Raw genomic sequence first — 11,632 nt, 5'->3', positions numbered from 1 at the left:
GCCTCTGTCCACTGAATACTAAAATTATAGCATGTGCCACCATGCTTGGCATGTGTTTTAATTCTTTGTGTATATGCAAGTTTGTGGCAACCAGAGTCTCATGCTGGGAGTCTTCCTTGATGGGTGTCCACATTAGTCATAAATGTAGGGTCTCTTGATTGAATATAGATTGTTGCTATAGATAATGTACCTTGTCAGCTTGCTCTGGGAGGGGGGCGGTCCTATGTCTCACATTGTGAATGCTGGAATTATAGGTGGCTTATCATGGCATTTAAATAATCACTGGGCATCTGATCACACATGTTTGGCAAGAACGTTTTCTGTAGAAACTTGTTCACAGCCATGTGATTCCTATATTAGTATTAATATTTCTTCCTCTTTTTTTGTGCTAGGGATTGAATACAAGACCTTGTGCGTGGGTACCATGTGTTTTGCCACTGAACTATGTTCATAGCCTTATGTTAGTTTTAATTAGGTACACATATATAGGTATAAAATAAATAGATTTGTTAATCCAAGAATCTGTACACCTATCCCAGGACGTCACAAACTCAGTGTGGCCAACAATGTGGATGGGAAGCAGGACTTTGGAGGGAGACAAACTTGAGTTTGCTTCTTGGTTTTTCTTCTTGCTACCTGTGTGACCTGAGTTCAAGTTTCTGTGGACTTCACTTATTTATCTAGAAAATCAAGGGAATATCTAAGTACTAGAAAAGTCTTGTCAGGATTAAGGTGCAAATAAACCCCAGGAATGGCACCTGTCTACCTAGAGAGTACTGTTTTATTGGAGAGTTATAAAGAGCCTGACATCATTCTTGGGTTAGAAGGGGCAAATATTTACAAAATAATTTCACATATGGAAATTGTATAAATAGTTCTCACAAAATAGTTATTCAATTGAAAGTAACTTCTGTGTAGACCACAGGCTATTTTTATGACTGGATAGGATTAATTACTTGCTATTTCAATCTATTATTTCCCCAAAACCACGGTGGAAAAAAGAAAGCAAAATTCAAAATTATAAGTGATCGGCTGTACTGTTTTGAATAAGTGATAACAGTTACCTTTTGTCTCAACGAAGACTTACTACGTCACTACAAAAGTAGATTATGATCTTCTCCCATGGATGGCAACCTTAGTTTGATCCAGGGCACTTCAGCTTCTGAGTATGTATTTTAGCCATTACTGCAGCAGGAAACTGGGTAGTGTGAAAGGTGAGACTGGCATTGCTAAATGTGGGGAAATCTAGTAAAATGTTATGGTCTGGGTGAACATTTTTGTCGACCTGAATGTGAATGTACATGGCTTCCTCTCTGTAGATAGTTTACCTTGTCTTCTAAAAATTTTGGTTGCGGTCTCTTATTTCTTTTACTAAAAGGCCTCAAATTCAACAACTTGCCCTGGGTTTGCCCCATGATGAATATAATGCATTCCCATATTTCAAGTCATACTCAATCTAACTCTGCAGTTTCCAGAAGCTCATTCATTTTACATTAATTTCCAAGGTCATGAAGCTGTCCTCTATGGTGAGTGTGAAGCACCTTCGATGTGGTGGGTACGTCCATATAACAACTGAGAAATAGATTATGGTAGTGGTGTAGATGGTGGTCACAACACCCGTCCTGGGACACATGACAGGGGAAAGGCAGGTCTCCTGAATTGTTTCTATTAGGACACCCCAGTTTGCATGCCAGTGTTAAGTTTGAATCAGCTCAAAAAGTGCTCCACATTTAATGTGTCACCAACATCTACTCAGATGACCAAGTCAATGCCTTGTTGTCATTGATACCAAAACTAATTAATCTAGAATAGCTCCAAGTTTCACTTTATCTTGTGGATATCCACGATGGTCTCCTACTTACTTTGTATCGTCCCTACACTTACTGTAGTCATTTTCTTTTACGTGGTCGATGTTATCTTTCACACCATCTTTGTGCTGCCTCTTGTGTTCTGAGGCTTTCGTGCTGCCTCTTTGGAAAAAAAGAGCTTAAATCTTCTTATCTTGGTCTCTAAGACTCTAGACTCTGACTAGCCTACTATATTAGTACACTTTGCTTTGCATCCTTAATCTAGTCTATTCATTGTGTGTGGAAATATTCTTTAGTCTGCTTGACACAAAACCTCATTCCTCTTGCAGGGCTTAGGAGAGATACAGTTATCCCTGGAGTGCCTTCCTCGACTAGTGCCCTGAGTTCCGGGTTAAATGTAGTTAGGGGTTCTTCTCTGCACTGTAATTCACTCCCTGCATAGGTTTGCTTGTGCTGCATTCCAAGTTCTGCTGCTTTTGGCATAGATTGAACGCCTTCTATCAGGGAAATGCTCCAGTACCTTACAGAGTGGCACATTTTTCGAGTTTAGAAAGTATTTGTTAATAAATATATTATTTTACAGCTCCCATCCCTCTATTCTTTTATCCTATAAACATCAATCCTTGATTTAGATTTGTCTGGATATATGAGTCTTTGTTGGACATAGGGAAGGCTCCTTTATGAAAATGTCTCTGGAAAGCCAGGCTTCTGGAGCATGGAGTTCCCTGTTGAGTCTGCAGGTAGTGAAAGTGGAGCAGAACTGATTTACAGCTCCTTATAGAGACTTAGCAAGTGGAAGAAAGGTGCTGGGGATGTGGGCAACGTAAGGAGGATTTATGCACACATCCTTTCCCTTCCCAGGTTGACAGATATGACATGTGGCATTCAGTTGTGTGACAAGGGATTTCATTTGTCATATGTACCAGTAACTTTTAATTGTCATTTTTATCAGGCTGCATAGGCACCAGTGGGAATACAGAAGATGTTTCTCGTCCTAAGAGATCTTGGGAAGTTTGGAAAACGGGATAGGAATAGACATATCATTTAGGCAGTAAAATGAGCTATGTGAGGTATCCTAGATCTCAGCACTTGGAAGGCAAGATAGTTAGTTGGTCAGCCTGGGTTATGCAAGTAGTTCTAGGTGAGTGTGTGTGTGTGCTACAATACGCTGTCTTAACCCTGAACCCCACCCCCAAATATAAACAGAAAAATGATCACTTTAGATGGACTTTCTGTAGATAGTTGGGACAAGCTAGGCGAGGAGTTTTGAGGAGATGACAAAGCTAAGAATTATGAATTTCTCACCTTCTGTTAGCCATTTTCCATCAAATGGAAGCAGCAGCACTATTGCTAGTGTGGGCGTGGCTAAGTCGCTTCAGTGAACAAAGCTGAGGGCGTCAGGAAAACTGCAGAATCATATTCACACTAAATTTCTTGATCAAAAGGCAGCGATAAGTTGGATTTTAACAGAATATCACGATATTAAGACATGTAAGTTAACATGACCCACAAAAGTAGCCTGATATTAAGAAAATTTATTAAACATCAGGGTTTAATAACTAGGAAGTGTGTGTGTGTGTGTGTGTGTGTGTGTGTGTGTGTGTGTTTGTGTCCATACACATTCACATGTGTGAATGCAGGCATGTATACATGAGGATAAGAGGATAAGTTTGTATGTTGGCTCTTGTCTTCTGTCATGGTGTAAGCTAGGCTTGCTGATCTCTGAGTTTCCAGGGACTCTGCCATTTTCACCTCATAGGTTTACTTAGAAGTGTTGCTATTGAAAATATTCCTTCTATCTTGATTTGTTACTCAGTTTCTGGGGATTTGAACTCAGGTTCTCATGCTTTTGAAGCAAATGATTTTACTCAATAAACCAACTCCCCCCATTTTGAACACCAGGTATTTACAAGAAGAACTAAGTATGGTTAAAATTTTCCCCTAGAATCAGAGTGTGACAGTGCACATAAAAATAGTATGAGTAAGGTTTTCTCAAGACCCAGGAGCTAACACATTAGGAAGCAGTAGGAAGTTAAAGTGAATCAAGAGATGATCTCTGGGGAAACCAGGCATGTGATGACCAGAACATGTGCCAAGTCAGGTACAGCAGGTGCTTTCCAAGGATTTGTGAGGAGGAAGGATTATGTACTATGTTTTAACTCTTATAGATAAGGTCCTGATATGGGTACCATTGTCCCATACCTTTGCAGAAGTCTTTCCTCATAAGTGTGGGTGATACCTATAATTATGATATCAATTCTTTCCCATAGTAATTTTATGTTATGTGGTAAAAATTATTTTTGCAGAAATAATTCAGGAAAATGTATCTATTGATCACTGGGAGGATACCTTGTGTAGGTCAGACCCAGCTAGGTGGGTCCTTTGTAGAGACCAGAGAAGAACTATCTCCTGGGTTGATCTTGAAAATTCAGTTACCACATCTTTAGATGAGTAGGCTATGTGACGAGTATGTCATCGTGGTCGTAATAGCTCAGACATGATCCCTGCTCATGCATAGGAACCAGTAAGAAAATGCAGAGTTCGGTCATATCCTAAGAAAATGAGTGTTTTCACCAATCTGTGTGTTCAGAAGGCTTCGGAGTTGTAAGGAAAACCACAGCCTCTGGAGACAAGGTCTTAAGGTCCACACTATCATCCCAACCTTATCTGAGATGTATGTGAGTTATTAAATCTGTGGGGTTTGTTTTTAGCTAGTACACTCCTGGCAATTTGTTCTAAGGAAGAAAAATTGAAGCCACTTACTCTCCTTGTCTACCTTGGACAGATCTCAGTTTAATCCACAGTGTTTTGATCAATCCTTAAGTAAACAGAAAAGTTTTTTTTTTTCAAATTATTTTGCAACTCCAAGTTGTAATTCTCTTTCTCTCTGGGACAGGAACTCTTTAATAAAGAAGTATTTGTAGTGGAAGCATTTTGAAATCATGGCTACCTATCTTTTGTACTTGGCTTTATCAGTTGGCAGAGCCTGACTTCTGGCTATCTACTCAACATTTCCTATTTCAGTTCTTATTTTCAGAATGACAATAACATTACTAAACCAGGTGTTCTAATCCAGGGATAATTTTGCACTCCCCCAGGCCGTGTCTGGTAATCTTAGAGTTATTTTTTTATTGACCCAGCTTGGTGTGGGGAGTGCATCCTTACTTAGTGGGAAGAAGTGTTGCTAAATGGCGTATATTGCACAGTACGCTGAAATCAGGCCATCTGCAAGAGCACCAAGTGCCCTTAGTCACCGAGCACAGTATATTGACCCACAGTGGCACTGGCACCAAGGCTGAGAAACCCTTTTCTAGCCTAATAAAATAATCATGAAGAGTGTGAAGTGACCTTCATCATATTTCATTTTTAGGGAGGCTGGTTGCAATCCCACTATGAAAAGACTTTTAAGTTTCTAGGGAGAAATTCTATAAATGTGTACAGGTGCTTTGGCTTCCCCCACAGGGTCTTAAAATCTTTGCAAATCCCCCAAATCATTGCATTATGAAGAGATATCCCATGTGAGAGTTTCTTATATGGAAACTAATCTAGAAATCAGTGTCTAGAAGACATATCTGGTTCTGAATGTGCCTCTTTGTGTGTTTTATGATTTTTATTTTCTATTTACTGTAACTGGTATCAGAAAATAACGAATGATTACTAAATGCCTAAGTAAGCACTCCCCTCTAAAAACAGTATTTTGTCGTAATTTATGGCCTCCCTAACATTTCACATCTATGATGAAGCCTAAGTGATTTAACATTATAACAAGGCTGATATTACAGTAGAAAACTATGCAACCTTGGCTCATGGACTCAGATCTACTCTACTGGCTTTTCCTCCAAAGAGCCACTGTTAAGATGTGTAGAAAGCTACAAACGCCTTCTGTCTTTCAAGAGTCAGTCCAAACCCAGCTTGTTGGAAGGAAGGCCTTTGGAAATTCCCTTGATAATCATACCATTTTTCTAAAGAAATTTTACCCCCTTTTTGATTGACTATTTACATACAGTTTATTATAAATATTTTCATACCCTTAAAAACTTTCTCCAATTAAGACATTCAAGAGATTTGTTTAATAAAATTTTAATTTTAATCTAGGCCAGGATTTACCCATATAACGATCTGAAGTAGCTGATCAACATGAAATGGACTCCATGCTGTGTTTCTTCTCTGTCTGTCTCTGTCTGTCTCTGTCTATCTCTGTCTCTCTCTCTCTCTGTCTCTCTCTCTCTCTCTCTCTCTCTGTGTACTTTTTGTGTTTTTTATTTTGATTTGTATTTTTTGTCATGATTATATTTTTTTAAAGAGAGACAGAAAGAGTTTGAAGCTGCGTGGGATGGGGAGGTAGGGAGGAACTGGGAGAGTTAGGGGAAAGAAAAAGGATATAATCAAAATACATTGTATGAAAATAGTTTTAAAACCAATAAGCAAAAATGTTTAAGATCATTGTATATACAAATGTTATATTAATATAGATAAATAATATAGATTTTACTCACTGTCCCCATAGTAACCTGAAAGCTGACAGCTAGAGATGTTACACAGGGAAAAGATGAGTCTCACCATTTTACTGTTCTCCCATGAGTTCCTTTGTCTTGGTTCCATCTATTGAAAAGACCATTCCCTGCACAGAATTGCTTTTGAATCCTTGACAGCAATCGGTTGGTCATGTTTGTGTGTGTCTGAATTCTGAATTTTTCCTCATCCACCAATGTGGTTATCCTTCTACTAATACCAGTCCCGATTACTCTAGCTACGTAATAGATCTGTAAGGTTCATTTGTTTATCTGTGTGTGTTTGTGTGACCATATGCCATGTGTGAGAGGATGTTTGTGGAGGTCAGGAGAAGCTGTTTCATCCCTCAGGGGAAGAATTAAAGGTGGTCGTGAGCTCTCTGATGTTGGTGCTAGGAACCAAATTCTTCAAAAGCAGAAAGCACTCTTAGCCACTGTCCCTCCAACTCACACAACAGTTCTTGAAATTAAATAGGCAGATTCATCTCCATTTATTTTTTTCAAAAACTTTTAAAGAATTCAAAATTCTTCAAAGTATCATGCAAATCCAGTAGCATAATCCTTTGCTTATATATTCTTTCTCTCTTCCTGTGACACTGATGGATCACGATTGTGTCTTTGTGGCAGCTGTACCTTGTGCCGCAGCTTGCACTGCATGAACACGCTTGTGTTCTCTTGTATTTTGATACCCCTTGTTTTATTTGAATGATACTTTATACTTTTGAATATTCAAACCCTACATAGGCCTTCATAAACATACAGTTCTGTATTTCATTTTAAGCACTCAAATATTTTACTATATTTTAAAACTTGGTTTCTGTGTGCTCATCGCTAACATATAGAAATAAAATGAATCTTTGAATATGTGCTTAATATTCTACCACATTGTTGAAATAATACTATCTCTTGGCTACACATTCTGTAGAGTTTTATGTGTAGATTATGTCACCTGCAAATAAAATCAGTGATTTTTTTTCTTACTAGTCTACATGGATTTAATTACCTTTAAAAATTGAATTGCCTTTCCCTCCTTGTGTTTTGTTTGTTTTTATAAGACAGAAAGAGCCCCCACCGGAAGGAGGGTCGTCCGAGGTGCGTGGGGGAGGAGTGACAAAAGTGATTGTAGGGGAAGGGCTTTTTCCTTTCCTGTGGCAGCAGCCATCAGGTGAGTCAAGGTGGGTGCACACAAATACATCTAGGAGCGATGCAGGAAGAAGCTGTCAGATGTGGTGAACTTTCTTCTGAGGGTCCACTGCTGGCAATACCGCCAGCTCTCTGCGCTGTACAGGGCTCCCTAGTCCACCCAGCCTGATGAAGCTCAAAGGCTAGGATACAAGACTAAGTAAGGTTATGTCATTTACAAGGTTCGTGTCCTCTGTGCTGGTCGCAAATGCCTGCTTCCTAAGGGTGCAATTTACAGCCTGTCCACTATGGTGTTAACCAGCTAAAATTTGCCCGAGGCCTTTAGTCTGTTGTTGAGGAGTGAGGTGGGCGCCTTTGTGGGGCTTTGAGAGTCCGGAATTCCTATTGGGTTGGTAAAGATTCTACATGTAAATGTTTTGAGGTTGTTCTCATAGATCTATTCCATAAATCTATCAGAAGAAATCCTGACACACAGTGGATCACCGGACCAGTCCTCAAACACAGATGGATGGTGGACTGACATCTGCTGATCGCAAGAGCCGTGGTCTTGGAAAGGGCCACAAGTTCAACAACACTATTGGCGGTGTAGCCTAGAGAAGGTGCGGTACTCGTGCGGTACTCTCTAGTTCCACTGTTACCGATAATACATGTAATATTTGTAAAATTCGTATCCAATAAACAATTTAGGATAGTCAAGAAAATAAAGAGAGAAAGAAAGGGCATGGAGTTGGATACGGAAGTGGGAGGATCTGGGAGGAGTTGGGAGATGGCGGTGGGGAAAGCATGATTAGAGTACATTATATGAGAACATACATATATATATGTATGTATGTATGCATGTATGTATGTATATGTATATGTATATGTATATGTATATGTATATGTATATGTATATGTATATGTATATGTATATGTATATGTATATGTATATTTAAACTAGCATTGCACTGACTGGAACTCAAGTGTACTGCTGAATAGAAGTAAACGACTTTGCCCATTTTTTATCATAGAAGAAAAGCTTTTAGTTTAGTAGTTCATCATTGTGAATGATGTTAGCGCTGCAGGGGTTTTGTGAATGCCTTTCATCAGATTGAAGTCACCCTGTATCTTTCCTCTTCTCCTAGTACTAGTGATTGAATTTAGGGCTCTACAAAGGCTAGACAAGTTCTTTACCGTTGAACTGTGTTCCTAGCCCAGTTTCTACTTTTTATTTTGAGAAAGAATACCACCAAGATCCACATTCTCTTCTTGATGGAAGTCTGTCGCCCAGTAGGGCTCCCTCCGGGTTGTCATGTGCCTACCACAGTCTCCATAGCATCTGGGCTGACAGCTCTTTGACAGCGGAGCCTGCCTCATTTCTGCCTTTCTCCCATGACCAGTTTTTAATCGTATGAATGCAGAATATTGTCAGATTTTTTGAAGATTGATATAATCAGTTTTCCTTCTCTGTTTACTAATAAAGTGAGTTGCATTTTTCCAGGTCAATTGCACTTGGTCATGGTATATGGTGCTTTTCCTACAATTTCAACTTAATATTTTGTTAAGAATTTTTAATTTTCCAATTTCTAGGTACATTGTACTGTCAGTGACGGGTTTGGGTATCAGAATAATAGTGGCCTAATAAAATGAGTTGGGATGCCTTCCTTCCTGTCTCTTCTAATTTTCTTTTCAGTCATCTTTAAACATTTCGTAGACCATAACAGAAAAGCTACCTGAGTTTGACGATTTACTTCCATTTTTGTTTTTGTAAAGATTTGTTTATCTTATTTATATGAATACACTGTAGCTGTCTTCAGACACACCAGAAGAGGACATCAGATCCCCTTACAGATGGCTGTGAGCCACCATGTGGTTGCTGGGATTTGAACTCAGGACCAGTTGAAGGAGCAGTCAGTGCTCTTAACCGCTGAGCCATCTCTCCAGCCCCATTTTTGCATTTTGGATAATACTTTCAACTCCCTTATGTACAGGGCCATTCAAACGATCTAGTGCATGTTAGATGAGCTTTCCTGGTTTGTGTTTTACTGAGCCTTGTTTTATTTCTTCAGAGTTGCCAGCTCAATGTGTTCAGAATGGCTTGGACTATTGCCCCATTAGCTTTCTGATGCCTGTAGTGTTTGTAGTGAGATCTACCCTTTTATTCCTAAAATTGCTAATTGGAGTTCTTCTCTTTTCTTCGTCTGCGTTGCTGGGGATTTAAGAATTTTATTGATCTCCTAAAAGAAGCATCTCTTTGTTTATGTAACTCTTGCCTTCTTGCGTTCAGCTTCATCGATTCCTGCCCACTCCTGTCTCCGTACTCAACTGTCATTTGCTTTAGTTTGTTCTTTCAACAGATTCTTTAGGGTGGGAGCTGTTTATTGATTTAGATGGTTCACTCTACTCTTCTTTCTTTCCTAAACTTTACACCTGGTCTTAAGGAATTCCTCTCAGCACTACTTTTAGCCGCCGCTCAAATTTTTAACAGATTCTATTTATATTTCCATTCAGTTCGATGCGTTTTAAACAGTTTCTCTTGAAACTACTTTCGACCTCCTGCCTAGTTTTAAGTGTGCTACTTACTCTTCATGTGTTTGGAGGTTGTTATCATCTTATCTGACGATTATTGATTTGTAGTTAGACTCTGTTGTGTCTGGAGGAGGCCCTGCCTGAGTTCAGTTCCTTCATGTTTGTGCAGATGTGTTCTATACCTTAGGAGAGTCTGTCTCATATAGTATTCATAGATACTGGAAATGATCTGCATCCTGTTGGTTGTTAGAAAAATTAATCAATATGTGTTGATTTGGTCCCTGGTTACAGATGCCGAGTGTCTCAGCTCCTCGGTGATGTTCCTGAGAGAGGGATTTGGGTCTAATTTTGGGTTTTGCTGGTCAGTTTCATCTTCCCACCCCTCTGTGTCTTTGTGTTTCTCTGTCTTTCTGTCTCTTTCTCTCTCTTCTATAATAATCATTTAAGACTGCCATACTTTCATGACAACAACATCTTTTGTGAGCTTATAATGTTCTTCTCAATTTTTTGGTATATTCTTTGGTAGTATCTGAAGTCTTCTTTATCGATTAGCTTTTTTCCCCCATGTAGAGATTATTCTATCCTTGCTATCCTTTTGTGATCTTTGAGTTGAGCATATATTTGACTAATAATTTAATTTACTTTATGGCATAATTAAACCATTCTGTTTAATACATTTTCTTTTCTGTCGACTCAAGCTCGCTTTTTCACATTTTCTTTTATTTTCTCAAAAACCTTTTTTTTGTTTCTTTTTCCTGCATCTGTGTAGCTTACTTACACATTTATACAATGCTATTGTGATTTCTCTCTAGTGTTCCCGAATGTATGCTCTGTATAGCAGTGTTAATGGCTCCTCTAGGTTTATGGGAGGACTGAACTTCTCCATCTTAGCTATGTGTGAGGGTGGGGTCAGGTTTATCTAGACTCTCTGCTAGGTCTTTGCTGCAGTGCTCAGTGATGGATCTACTGTTTATCTACCTGTTATATGTTTGCAGTCTTTTATTGGAATAGAGCAGTTACTGTCTGACCGTTTTGTCTTCCTAACATGCCCCTTAGATGATAGAGAAAACATTTTTACTTTCACCAGGCTCGTTCTGTTCCCAAGTTGGTAGCTGGCTTCATTCAGCTCCAAGTCTGTATGTAGGAAGCCAGACAAAGGCCCGGGAGCTCTGCACTGTGCCTGTGCTCCAAGGTCCCTGATGTTTGCTTCATTCTCTGTCTTTAACAGACTTCTTGTATTTACTGTATGTGTGTCTTCCAGGGTTTTGACTGTTCATATCTCCTGCATCTTCCAGGAACAGAAATCCTTGAACACTGTCATTATGTTTTTCTAAAACTGCCTTCATAGGCAGGGGATTTTTTTAATGAAGGCTAAAAGACACAATGGCGGAAAAATTCATTTCACTGTGAAGAAATAAATAAGGACAGGCATTGTTTTCTTGTAATTTACATTTTTCTTATTATAGAAATCAAGAAACTTTCTATTTTTGAGGGGAAAAGGTAGCTGAATTTGAGTACTGTTATGTTTCTTCATTTGCTCCAGCATTTGCTCTAGTGAAATGTAGTGGTCAAGACAGGGGATGGCCCCTAGGGAAATAAATGGCCATTTATATGGATAAATTGATGCTAAAAAGACCAACGTTCGGTTCAAACTGAATGTTA

The 11,632-nt window shown here is 39.0% G+C and overlaps 1 pseudogene; it reads left to right on the top strand.

Annotated features, from left to right (window-relative positions):
* The first annotated feature begins 6,619 nt into the window (after positions 1-6,619).
* Positions 6,620-8,120, top strand: LOC108351582 (60S ribosomal protein L15 pseudogene; annotated as a pseudogene).
* The last annotated feature ends 3,512 nt before the right edge of the window (positions 8,121-11,632 follow it).

This window comes from Rattus norvegicus, chromosome 7 (assembly GCF_036323735.1).
Source record: "Rattus norvegicus strain BN/NHsdMcwi chromosome 7, GRCr8, whole genome shotgun sequence".
Classification (NCBI taxonomy): domain Eukaryota; kingdom Metazoa; phylum Chordata; class Mammalia; order Rodentia; family Muridae; genus Rattus; species Rattus norvegicus.
The sequence above is the reverse complement of the archived record's forward strand: the minus strand, read 5'-3'. Positions and strand labels throughout refer to the sequence as shown.